Raw genomic sequence first — 14,145 nt, 5'->3', positions numbered from 1 at the left:
CCCACAAATGTGTAACTGGACTACTTCTTTAAAGTGACACTAGGCCTGGTGACCTTTGGGACATGGTTTTACCCCCTATAGGAATGTGCGATCATGATGAAACGTTCAGATCACTTACAACTCAATAGATTCTACCTTCTTGTAACGTTTCAGCCTGACTGGACCTTGTTTTCACACAAATGGACCCAGAATGATGTGAAATTGTGCTTCGTGCAACATAATTCTGGGTGCCATTTACAAACCATAAGTGCTAATGACTCCATTCCTTTTTGTGGTTGTAGGGGCTGTTGATTGGAGTACATTAAAACAAACCTGATCTCTCTAGTACATTCAGAGGCCAAGTTATAAGCCCGCAAAGGTGTAACTGGACTACTTCTTTAAAGTGACGCCAAGCCCGGTGACCTTTGGGACATGGTTTGACCCCCTATAGGAATGTGCGATCATCATGAAACGTTCAGATCACTTACAACTCAACACATTCTGCCTTCTTGTAACGTTTCAGCCTGATTGGACCTTGTTTTCACACAAATGAACCCAGAATGATGTGAAATTGTGCTTCGTGCAACATAAATCTGGGTGCCATTTAAAAACCATAAGTGCTAATGACTGCATTCCTTTTTGTGGTAATGGGGGCTGTTAATTGGAGTACTCTAAAACAAACCTGACCTCTCTAGGATATTCAGAAGCCAAGTTATAAGCCCACAAAGGTGTAACTGGACTACTTCTTTAAAGTGACACCAGGCCCGGTGACCTTTGGGACATGGTTTGACCCCCTATAGGAATGTGCGATCATCATGAAACGTTCAGATCACTTACAACTCAATAGATTCTACCTTCTTGTAACGTTTCAGCCTGATTGGACCTTGTTTTCACACAAATGAACCCAGAATGATGTGAAATTGTGCTTCGTGCAACATAATTCTGGGTGCCATTTAAAAACCATAAGTGTTAATGACTCCATTCCTTTTTGTGGTTGTAGGGGCTGTTGATTGGAGTACACTAAAACAAACCTGATCTCTCTAGGACATTCAGAAGCCAAGTTATAAGCCCACAAATGTGTAACTGGACTACTTCTTTAAAGTGACACCAGGCCCGGTGACCTTTGGGACATGGTTTGACCCCCTATAGGAATGTGCGATCATGATGAAACGTTCAGATCACCTACAACTCAATAGATTCTCCCTTCTTGTAACGTTTCAGCCTGACTGGACCTTGTTTTCACACAAATGGACCCAGAATGATGTGAAATTGTGCTTCGTGCAACATAATTCTGGGTGCCATTTACAAACCATAAGTGCTAATGACTCCATTCCTTTTTGTGGTTGTAGGGGCTGTTGATTGGAGTACATTAAAACAAACCCGATCTCTCTAGTACATTCAGAGGCCAAGTTATAAGCCCACAAAGGTGTAACTGGACTACTTCTTTAAAGTGACGCCAGGCCCGGTGACCTTTGGGACATGGTTTTACCCCCTATAGGAATGTGCGATCATCATGAAACGTTCAGATCACTTACAACTCAATACATTCTGCCTTCTTGTAACGTTTCAGCCTGATTGGACCTTGTTTTCACACAAATGAACCCAGAATGATGTGAAATTGTGCTTCGTGCAACATAATTCTGGGTGCCATTTAAAAACCATAAGTGCTAATGACTGCATTCCTTTTTGTGGTAATGGGGGCTGTTAATTGGAGTACTCTAAAACAAACCTGACCTCTCTAGGATATTCAGAAGCCAAGTTATAAGCCCACAAAGGTGTAACTGGACTACTTCTTTAAAGTGACACCAGGCCCGGTGACCTTTGGGACATTGTTTGACCCCCTATAGGAATGTGCGATCATCATGAAACGTTCAGATCACTTAAAACTCAATAGATTCTACCTTCTTGTAACGTTTCAGCCTGATTGGACCTTGTTTTCACACAAATGAACCCAGAATGATGTGAAATTGTGCTTCGTGCAACATAATTCTGGGTGCCATTTAAAAACCATAAGTGTTAATGACTCCATTCCTTTTTGTGGTTGTAGGGGCTGTTGATTGGAGTACACTAAAACAAACCTGATCTCTCTAGGACATTCAGAAGCCAAGTTATAAGCCCACTAATGTGTAACTGGACTACTTCTTTAAAGTGACACCAGGCCCGGTGACCTTTGGGACATGGTTTGACCCCCTATAGGAATGTGCGATCATCATGAAACGTTCAGATCACTTACAACTCAATAGATTCTACCTTCTTGTAACGTTTCAGCCTGATTGGACCTTGTTTTCACACAAATGAACCCAGAATGATCTGAATTTGTGCTTCGTGCAACATATTTCTGGGTGCCATTTAAAAACCATAAGTGCTAATGACTCCATTCCTTTTTGTGGTTGTAGGGGCTGTTGATTGGAGTACACTAAAACAAACCTGATCTCTCTAGGACATTCAGAAGCCAATTTATAAGCCCACAAATGTGTAACTGGACTACTTCTTTAAAGTGACACCAGGCCTGGTGACATTTGGGACATGGTTTTACCCCCTATAGGAATGTGCGATCATCATGTAATGTTCAGATCACTTACAACTCAATAGATTCTACCTTCTTGTAACGTTTCAGCCTGATTGGACCTTGTTTTCACACAAATGGACACAGAATGATGTGAAATTGTGCTTCGTGCAACATAATTTTGGGTGCCATTTACAAACCATAAGTGCTAATGACGCCATTCCTTTTTGTGGTTGTAGGGGCTGTTGATTGGAGTACACTAAAATAAACCTGATCTCTCTAGGACATGCAGAAGCAAAGTTATAAGCCCACAAATGTGTAACTGGACTACTTCTTTAAAGTGACACCAGGCCTGGTGACCTTTGGGACATGGTTTTACCCCCTATAGGAATGTGCGATCATGATGAAACGTTCAGATCACCTACAACTCAATAGATTTTCCCTTCTTGTAACGTTTCAGCCTGACTGGACCTTGTTTTCACACAAATGGACCCAGAATGATGTGAAATTGTGCTTCGTGCAACATAATTCTGGGTGCCATTTACAAACCATAAGTGCTAATGACTCCATTCCTTTTTGTGGTTGTAGGGGCTGTTGATTGGAGTACATTAAAACAAACCCGATCTCTCTAGTACATTCAGAGGCCAAGTTATAAGCCCACAAAGGTGTAACTGGACTACTTCTTTAAAGTGACGCCAGGCCCGGTGACCTTTGGGACATGGTTTTACCCCCTATAGGAATGTGCGATCATCATGAAACGTTCAGATCACTTACAACTCAATACATTCTGCCTTCTTGTAACGTTTCAGCCTGATTGGACCTTGTTTTCACACAAATGAACCCAGAATGATGTGAAATTGTGCTTCGTGCAACATAATTCTGGGTACCATTTACAAACCATAAGTGCTAATGACTCCATTCCTTTTTGTGGTTGTAGGGGCTGTTGATTGGAGTACATTAAAACAAACCTGATCTCTCTAGGACATTCAGAGGCCAAGTTATAAGCCCACAAAGGTGTAACTGGACTACTTCTTTAAAACTACACCAGGCCCGGTGACCTTTGGGACATGGTTTGACCCCCCCTAGGAATGTGCGATCATCATGAAACGTTCAGATCACTTACAACTGAATAGATTCTACCTTCTTGTAACGATTCAGCCTGATTGGACCTTGTTTTCACACAAATGAACCCAGAATGATATGAAATTGTGCTTCGTGCAACATAATTCTGGGTGCCATTTAAAAAGCATAAGTGCTAATGACTCCATTCCTTTTTGTGGTAATGGGGGCTGTTAATTGGAGTACTCTAAAACAAACCTGACCTCTCTAGGATATTCAGAAGCCAAGTTATAAGCCCACAAAGGTGTAACTGGACTACTTCTTTAAAGTGACACCAGGCCCGGTGACCGTTGGGACATGGTTTGACCCACTATAGGAATGTGCGATCATCATGAAACGTTCAGATCACTTACAACTCAATAGATTCTACCTTCTTGTAACGTTTCAGCCTGATTGGACCTTGTTTTCACACAAATGAACCCAGAATGTTCTGAAATTGTGCTTCGTGCAACATAATTCTGGGTGCCATTTAAAAACCATAAGTGCTAATGACTCCATTCCTTTTTGTGGTTGTCGGAACTGTTGATTGGAGTACACTAAAACAAACCTGATCTCTCTAGGACATTCAGAAGCCAAGTTATAAGCCCACAAATGTGTAACTGGACTACTTCTTTAAAGTGACACCAGGCCTGGTGACCTTTGGGACATGGTTTTACCCCCTATAGGAATGTGCGATCATCATGAAATGTTCAGATCACTTACAACTCAATAGATTCTACCTTCTTGTAACGTTTCAGCCTGATTGGACCTTGTTTTCACACAAATGGACCCAGAATGATGTGAAATTGTGCTTCGTGCAACATAATTCTGGGTGCCATTTACAAACCATAAGTGCTAATGACGCCATTCCTTTTTGTGGTTGTAGGGGCTGTTTATTGGAGTACACTAAAACAAACCTGATCTCTCTAGGACATGCAGAAGCCAAGTTATAAACCCACAAATGTGTAACTGGACTACTTCTTTAAAGTGACACCAGGCCTGGTGACCTTTGGGACATGGTTTTACCCCCTATAGGAATGTGCGATCATGATGAAACGTTCAGATCACTTACAACTCAATAGATTCTACCTTCTTGTAACGTTTCAGCCTGACTGGACCTTGTTTTCACACAAATGGACCCAGAATGATGTGAAATTGTGCTTCGTGCAACATAATTCTGGGTGCCATTTACAAACCATAAGTGCTAATGACTCCATTCCTTTTTGTGGTTGTAGGGGCTGTTGATTGGAGTACATTAAAACAAACCTGATCTCTCTAGTACATTCAGAGGCCAAGTTATAAGCCCGCAAAGGTGTAACTGGACTACTTCTTTAAAGTGACGCCAAGCCCGGTGACCTTTGGGACATGGTTTGACCCCCTATAGGAATGTGCGATCATCATGAAACGTTCAGATCACTTACAACTCAACACATTCTGCCTTCTTGTAACGTTTCAGCCTGATTGGACCTTGTTTTCACACAAATGAACCCAGAATGATGTGAAATTGTGCTTCGTGCAACATAAATCTGGGTGCCATTTAAAAACCATAAGTGCTAATGACTGCATTCCTTTTTGTGGTAATGGGGGCTGTTAATTGGAGTACTCTAAAACAAACCTGACCTCTCTAGGATATTCAGAAGCCAAGTTATAAGCCCACAAAGGTGTAACTGGACTACTTCTTTAAAGTGACACCAGGCCCGGTGACCTTTGGGACATGGTTTGACCCCCTATAGGAATGTGCGATCATCATGAAACGTTCAGATCACTTACAACTCAATAGATTCTACCTTCTTGTAACGTTTCAGCCTGATTGGACCTTGTTTTCACACAAATGAACCCAGAATGATGTGAAATTGTGCTTCGTGCAACATAATTCTGGGTGCCATTTAAAAACCATAAGTGTTAATGACTCCATTCATTTTTGTGGTTGTAGGGGCTGTTGATTGGAGTACACTAAAACAAACCTGATCTCTCTAGGACATTCAGAAGCCAAGTTATAAGCCCACTAATGTGTAACTGGACTACTTCTTTAAAGTGACACCAGGCCCGGTGACCTTTGGGACATGGTTTGACCCTCTATAGGAATGTGCGATCATCATGAAACGTTCAGATCACTTACAACTCAATAGATTCTACCTTCTTGTAACGTTTCAGCCTGATTTGACCTTGTTTTCACACAAATGAACCCAGAATGATCTGAAATTGTGCTTCGTGCAACATAATTCTGGGTGCCATTTAAAAACCATAAGTGCTAATGACTCCAATCCTTTTTGTGGTTGTAGGGGCTGTTGATTGGAGTACACTAAAACAAACCTGATCTCTCTAGGACATTCAGAAGCCAAGTTATAAGCCCACTAATGTGTAACTGGACTACTTCTTTAAAGTGACACCAGGCCCGGTGACCTTTGGGACATGGTTTGACCCCCTATAGGAATGTGCGATCATCATGAAACGTTCATATCACTTACAACTCAATAGATTCTACCTTCTTGTAACGTTTCAGCCTGATTGGACCTTGTTTTCACACAAATGAACCCAGAATGATATGAAATTGTGCTTCGTGCAACATATTTCTGGGTGCCATTTAAAAACCATAAGTGCTAATGACTCCATTCCTTTTTGTGGTTGTAGGGGCTGTTGATTGGAGTACACTAAAACAAACCTGATCTCTCTAGGACATTATGAAGCCAATTTATAAGCCCACAAATGTGTAACTGGACTACTTCTTTAAAGTGACACCAGGCCTGGTGACCTTTGGGACATGGTTTTACCCCCTATAGGAATGTGCGATCATCATGAAATGTTCAGATCACTTACAACTCAATAGATTCTACCTTCTTGTAACGTTTCAGCCTGATTGGACCTTGTTTTCACACAAATGGACCCAGAATGATGTGAAATTGTGCTTCGTGCAACATAATTCTTGGTGCCATTTAAAAACCATAAGTGCTAATGACTGCATTCCTTTTTGTGGTAATGGGGGCTGTTAATTGGAGTACTCTAAAACAAACCTGACCTCTCTAGGATATTCAGAAGCCAAGTTATAAGCCCACAAAGGTGTAACTGGACTACTTCTTTAAAGTGACACCAGGCCCGGTGACCTTTGGGACATGGTTTGACACCCTATAGGAATGTGCGATCATCATGAAACGTTCAGATCACTTACAACTCAATAGATTCTACCTTCTTGTAACGTTTCAGCCTGATTGGACCTTGTTTTCACACAAATGAACCCAGAATGATGTGAAATTGTGCTTCGTGCACCATAATTCTGGGTGCCATTTAAAAACCATAAGTGCTAATGACTCCATTCCTTTTTGTGGTTGTAGGGGCTGTTGATTGGAGTACAATAAAACAAACCTGATCTCTCTAGGACATTCAGAAGCCAAGTTATAAGCCCACTAATGTGTAACTGGACTACTTCTTTAAAGTGACACCAGGCCCGGTGACCTTTGGGACATGGTTTGACCCCCTATAGGAATGTGCGATCATCATGAAACGTTCAGATCACTTACAACTCAATAGATTCTACCTTCTTGTAACGTTTCAGCCTGATTGGACCTTGTTTTCACACAAATGAACCCAGAATGATCTGAAATTGTGCTTCGTGCAACATAATTCTGGGTGCCATTTAAAAACCATAAATGCTAATGACTCCATTCCTTTTTGTGGTTGTAGGGGCTGTTGATTGGAGTACACTAAAACAAACCTGATCTCTCTAGGACATTCAGAAGCCAAGTTATAAGCCCACAAATGTGTAACTGGACTACTTCTTTAAAGTGACACCAGGCCTGGTGACCTTTGGGACATGGTTTTACCCCCTATAGGAATGTGCGATCAACATGAAACGTTCAGATCACTTACAACTCAATAGATTCTACCTTCTTGTAACGTTTCAGCCTGACTGGACCTTGTTTTCACACAAATGGACCCAGAATGATGTTAAATTGTGCTTCGTGCAACATAATTCTGGGTGCCATTTACAAACCATAAGTGCTAATGACTCCATTCCTTTTTGTGGTTGTAGGGGCTGTTAATTGGAGTACTCTAAAACAAACCTGACCTCTCTAGGATATTCAGAAGCCAAGTTATAAGCCCACAAAGGTGTAACTGGACTACTTCTTTAAAGTGACGCCAGGCCCGGTGACCTTTGGGACATGGTTTGACCCCCTATAGGAATGTGCGATCATCATGAAACGTTCAGATCACTTACAACTCAATAGATTCTACCTTCCTGTAACGTTTCTGCCTGATTGGACCTTGTTTTCACACAAATGAACCCAGAATGATGTGAAATTATGATTCGTGCAACATAATTCTTGGTGCCATTTAAAAACCATAAGTGCTAATGACTCCATTCCTTTTTGGGGTAATGGGGGCTGTTAATTGGAGTACTCTAAAACAAACCTGACCTCTCTAGGATATTCAGAAGCCAAGTTATAAACCCACAAATGTGTAACTGGACTACTTTAAAGTGACACCAGGCCCGGTGACCTTTGGGACATAGTTTGACCCCCTATAGGAATGTGCGATCATCATGAAACATTCAGATCACTTACAACTCAATAGATTCTACCTTCTTGTAACGTTTCAGCCTGATTGGACCTTGTTTTCACACAAATGGACCCAGAATGATGTGAAATTGTGCTTCGTGCAACATAATTCTGGGTGCCATTTAAAAACCATAAGTGCTAATGACTCCATTCCTTTTTGTGGTTGTAGGGGCTGTTGATTGGAGTACATTAAAACAAACCTGATCTCTCTAGGACATTCAGAGGCCAAGTTATAAGCCCACAAAGGTGTAACTGGACTACTTCTTTAAAGTGACACCAGGCCCGGTGACCTTTGGGACATGGTTTGACCCCCCTATAGGAATGTGCGATCATCATGAAACGTTCAGATCACTTACAACTCAATAGATTCTACCTTCTTGTAACATTTCAGCCTGATTGGACCTTGTTTTCACACAAATGAACCCAGAATGATGTGAAATTGTGCTTCGTGCAACATATTTCTGGGTGCCATTTAAAAACCATAAGTGCTAATGACTCCATTCCTTTTTGTGGTAATGGGGGCTGTTAATTGGAGTTCTCAAAAACAAACCTGACCTCTCTAGGATATTCAGAAGCCAAGTTATAAGCCCACAAATGTGTAACTGGACTACTTTAAAGTGACACCAGGCCCGGTGACCTTTGGGACATAGTTTCACCCCCTATAGGAATGTGCGATCATCATGAAACATTCAGATCACTTACAACTCAATAGATTCTACCTTCTTGTAACGTTTCAGCCTGATTGGACCTTGTTTTCACACAAATGGACCCAGAATGATGTGAAATTGTGCTTCGTGCAACATAATTCTGGGTGCCATTTAAAAACCATAAGTGCTAATGACTCCATTCCTTTTTGTGGTTGTAGGGGCTGTTGATTGGAGTACATTAAAACAAACCTGATCTCTCTAGGACATTCAGAGGCCAAGTTATAAGCCCACAAAGGTGTAACTGGACTACTTCTTTAAAGTGACACCAGGCCCGGTGACCTTTGGGACATGGTTTGACCCCCCTATAGGAATGTGCGATCATCATGAAACGTTCAGATCACTTACAACTCAATAGATTCTACCTTCTTGTAACATTTCAGCCTGATTGGACCTTGTTTTCACACAAATGAACCCAGAATGATGTGAAATTGTGCTTCGTGCAACATAATTCTGGGTGCCATTTAAAAACCATAAGTGCTAATGACTGCATTCCTTTTTGTGGTAATGGGGGCTGTTAATTGGAGTACTCTAAAACAAACCTGACCTCTCTAGGATATTCAGAAGCCAAGTTATAAGCCCACAAAGGTGTAACTGGACTACTTCTTTAAAGTGACACCAGGCCCGGTGACCTTTGGGACATGGTTTGACACCCTATAGGAATGTGCGATCATCATGAAACGTTCAGATCACTTACAACTCAATAGATTCTACCTTCTTGTAACGTTTCAGCCTGATTGGACCTTGTTTTCACACAAATGAACCCAGAATGATGTGAAATTGTGCTTCGTGCACCATAATTCTGGGTGCCATTTAAAAACCATAAGTGCTAATGACTCCATTCCTTTTTGTGGTTGTAGGGGCTGTTGATTGGAGTACAATAAAACAAACCTGATCTCTCTAGGACATTCAGAAGCCAAGTTATAAGCCCACTAATGTGTAACTGGACTACTTCTTTAAAGTGACACCAGGCCCGGTGACCTTTGGGACATGGTTTGACCCCCTATAGGAATGCGCGATCATCATGAAACGTTCAGATCACTTACAACTCAATAGATTCTACCTTCTTGTAACGTTTCAGCCTGATTGGACCTTGTTTTAACACAAATGAACCCAGAATGATCTGAAATTGTGCTTCGTGCAACATAATTCTGGGTGCCATTTAAAAACCATAAAAGCTAATGACTCCATTCCTTTTTGTGGTTGTAGGGGCTGTTGATTGGAGTACACTAAAACAAACCTGATCTCTCTAGGACATTCAGAAGCCAAGTTATAAGCCCACAAATGTGTAACTGGACTACTTCTTTAAAGTGACACCAGGCCTGGTGACCTTTGGGACATGGTTTTACCCCCTATAGGAATGTGCGATCAACATGAAACGTTCAGATCACTTACAACTCAATAGATTCTACCTTCTTGTAACGTTTCAGCCTGACTGGACCTTGTTTTCACACAAATGGACCCAGAATGATGTTAAATTGTGCTTCGTGCAACATAATTCTGGGTGCCATTTACAAACCATAAGTGCTAATGACTCCATTCCTTTTTGTGGTTGTAGGGGCTGTTAATTGGAGTACTCTAAAACAAACCTGACCTCTCTAGGATATTCAGAAGCCAAGTTATTAGCCCACAAAGGTGTAACTGGACTACTTCTTTAAAGTGACGCCAGGCCCGGTGACCTTTGGGACATGGTTTGACCCCCTATAGGAATGTGCGATCATCATGAAACGTTCAGATCACTTACAACTCAATTGATTCTACCTTCCTGTAACGTTTCTGCCTGATTGGACCTTGTTTTCACACAAATGAACCCAGAATGATGTGAAATTATGATTCGTGCAACATAATTCTTGGTGCCATTTAAAAACCATAAGTGCTAATGACTCCATTCCTTTTTGGGGTAATGGGGGCTGTTAATTGGAGTACTCTAAAACAAACCTGACCTCTCTAGGATATTCAGAAGCCAAGTTATAAACCCACAAATGTGTAACTGGACTACTTTAAAGTGACACCAGGCCCGGTGACCTTTGGGACATAGTTTGACCCCCTATAGGAATGTGCGATCATCATGAAACATTCAGATCACTTACAACTCAATAGATTCTACCTTCTTGTAACGTTTCAGCCTGATTGGACCTTGTTTTCACACAAATGGACCCAGAATGATGTGAAATTGTGCTTCGTGCAACATAATTCTGGGTGCCATTTAAAAACCATAAGTGCTAATGACTCCATTCCTTTTTGTGGTTGTAGGGGCTGTTGATTGGAGTACATTAAAACAAACCTGATCTCTCTAGGACATTCAGAGGCCAAGTTATAAGCCCACAAAGGTGTAACTGGACTACTTCTTTAAAGTGACACCAGGCCCGGTGACCTTTGGGACATGGTTTGACCCCCCTATAGGAATGTGCGATCATCATGAAACGTTCAGATCACTTACAACTCAATAGATTCTACCTTCTTGTAACATTTCAGCCTGATTGGACCTTGTTTTCACACAAATGAACCCAGAATGATGTGAAATTGTGCTTCGTGCAACATAATTCTGGGTGCCATTTAAAAACCATAAGTGCTAATGACTCCATTCCTTTTTTTGTGGTAATGGGGGCTGTTAATTGGAGTTCTCAAAAACAAACCTGACCTCTCTAGGATATTCAGAAGCCAAGTTATAAGCCCACAAAAGTGTAACTGGACTACTTCTTTAAAGTGACACCAGGCCCGGTAACCTTTGGGACATGGTTTGACCCCCTATAGGAATGTGCGATCATCATGAAACGTTCAGATCACTTACAACTCAATAGATTCTACCTTCTTGTAACGTTTCAGCCTTATTGGACCTTGTTTTCACACAAATGATCCCAGAATGATGTTAAATTGTGCTTCGTGCAACATAATTCTGGGTGCCATTTAAAAACCATAAGTGCTAATGACTCCATTCCTTTTTGTGGTTGTAGGGGCTGTTGATTGGAGTACACTAAAACAAACCTGATCTCTCTAGGACATTCAGAAGCCAAGTTATAAGCCCGCAAATGTGTAACTGGACTACTTCTTTAAAGTGACACCAGGCCTGGTGACCTTTGGGACATGGTTTTACCCCCTATAGGAATGTGCGATCATCATGAAACGTTCAGATCACTTTCAACTCAATAGATTCTACCTTCTTGTAACGTTTCAGCCTGATTGGACCTTGTTTTCACACAAATGGACCCAGAATGATGTGAAATTGTGCTTCGTGCAACATAATTCTGGGTACCATTTACAAACCATAAGTGCTAATGACTCCATTCCTTTTTGTGGTTGTAGGGGCTGTTGATTGGAGTACATTAAAACAAACCTGATCTCTCTAGGATATTCAGAAGCCAAGTTAAAAGCCCACAAAGGTGTAACTGGACTACTTCTTTAAAGCTACACCAGGCCCGGTAACCTTTGGGACATGGTTTGACCCCCTATAGGAATGTGCGATCATCATGAAACGTTCAGATCACTTACAACTCAATAGATTCTACCTTTTTGTAACGTTTCAGCCTTATTGGACCTTGTTTTCACACAAATGAACCCAGAATGATGTGAAATTGTGCTTCGTGCAACATAATTCTGGGTGCCATTTAAAAACCATAAGTGCTAATGACTCCATTCCTTTTTGTGGTTGTAGGGGCTGTTGATTGGAGTACACTAAAACAAACCTGATCTCTCTAGGACATTCAGAAGCCAAGTTATAAGCCCACAAATGTGTAACTGGACTACTTCTTTAAAGTGACACCAGGCCTGGTGACCTTTGGGACATGGTTTTACCCCCTATGGGAATGTGCGATCATCATGAAACGTTCAGATCACTTTCAACTCAATAGATTCTACCTTCTTGTAACGTTTCAGCCTGATTGGACCTTGTTTTCACACAAATGGACCCAGAATGATGTGAAATTGTGCTTCGTGCAACATAATTCTTGGTACCATTTACAAACCATAAGTGCTAATGACTCCATTCCTTTTTGTGGTTGTAGGGGTTGTTGATTGGAGTACATTAAAACAAACCTGATCTCTCTAGGACATTCAGAGGCCAAGTTATAAGCCCACAAAGGTGTAACTGGACTACTTCTTTAAAACTACACCAGGCCCGGTGACCTTTGGGACATGGTTTGACCCCCTATAGGAATGTGCGATCATCATGAAACGTTCAAATCACTTACAACTCAATAGATTCTACCTTCTTGTAACGTTTCAGCCTGATTGGACCTTGTTTTCACACAAATGAACCCAGAATGATATGAAATTATGCTTCGTGCAACATAATTCTGGGTGCCATTTAAAAAGCATAAGTGCTAATGACTCCATTCCTTTTTGTGGTAATGGGGGCTGTTAATTGGAGTACTCTAAAACAAACCTGACCTCTCTAGGATATTCAGAAGCCAAGTTATAAGCCCACAAATGTGTAACTGGACTACTTCTTTAAAGTGACACCAGGCCTGGTGACCTTTGGGACATGGTTTTACCCCCTATAGGAATGTGCGATCATCATGAAATGTTCAGATCACTTACAACTCAATAGATTCTACCTTCTTGTAACGTTTCAGCCTGATTGGACCTTGTTTTCACACAAATGGACCCAGAATGATGTGAAATTGTGCTTCGTGCAACATAATTCTGGGTGCCATTTACAAACCATAAGTGCTAATGACGCCATTCCTTTTTGTGGTTGTAGGGGCTGTTGATTGGAGTACATTAAAACAAACCTGATCTCTCTAGTACATTCAGAGGCCAAGTTATAAGCCCACAAAGGTGTAACTGGACTACTTCTTTAAAGTGACGCCAGGCCCGGTGACCTTTGGGACATGGTTTGACCCCCTATAGGAATGTGCGATCATCATGAAACGTTCAGATCACTTACAACTCAATAGATTCTGCCTTCTTGTAACGTTTCAGCCTGATTGGACCTTGTTTTCACACAAATGAACCCAGAATGATGTGAAATTGTGCTTCGTGCAACATCATTCTGGGTGCCATTTAAAAACCATAAGTGCTAATGACTGCATTCCTTGTTGTGGTAATGGGGGCTGTTAATTGGAGTACTCTAAAACAAACCTGACCTCTCTAGGATATTCAGAAGCCAAGTTATAAGCCCACAAAGGTGTAACTGGACTACTTCTTTAAAGTGACACCAGGCCCGGTGACTTTTGGGACATGGTTTGTCCCCCTATAGGAATGTGCGATCATCATGAAACGTTCAGATCACTTACAACTCAATAGATTCTACCTTCTTGTAACGTTTCAGCCTGATTGGACCTTGTTTTCACACAAATGAACCCAG

The sequence above is a fragment of the Nothobranchius furzeri genome, chromosome 6 (genome assembly GCF_043380555.1).
Source record: "Nothobranchius furzeri strain GRZ-AD chromosome 6, NfurGRZ-RIMD1, whole genome shotgun sequence".
In the NCBI taxonomy this organism is placed as follows: Eukaryota; Metazoa; Chordata; class Actinopteri; order Cyprinodontiformes; family Nothobranchiidae; genus Nothobranchius; species Nothobranchius furzeri.
Note: the sequence above shows the minus strand (reverse complement) of the source record.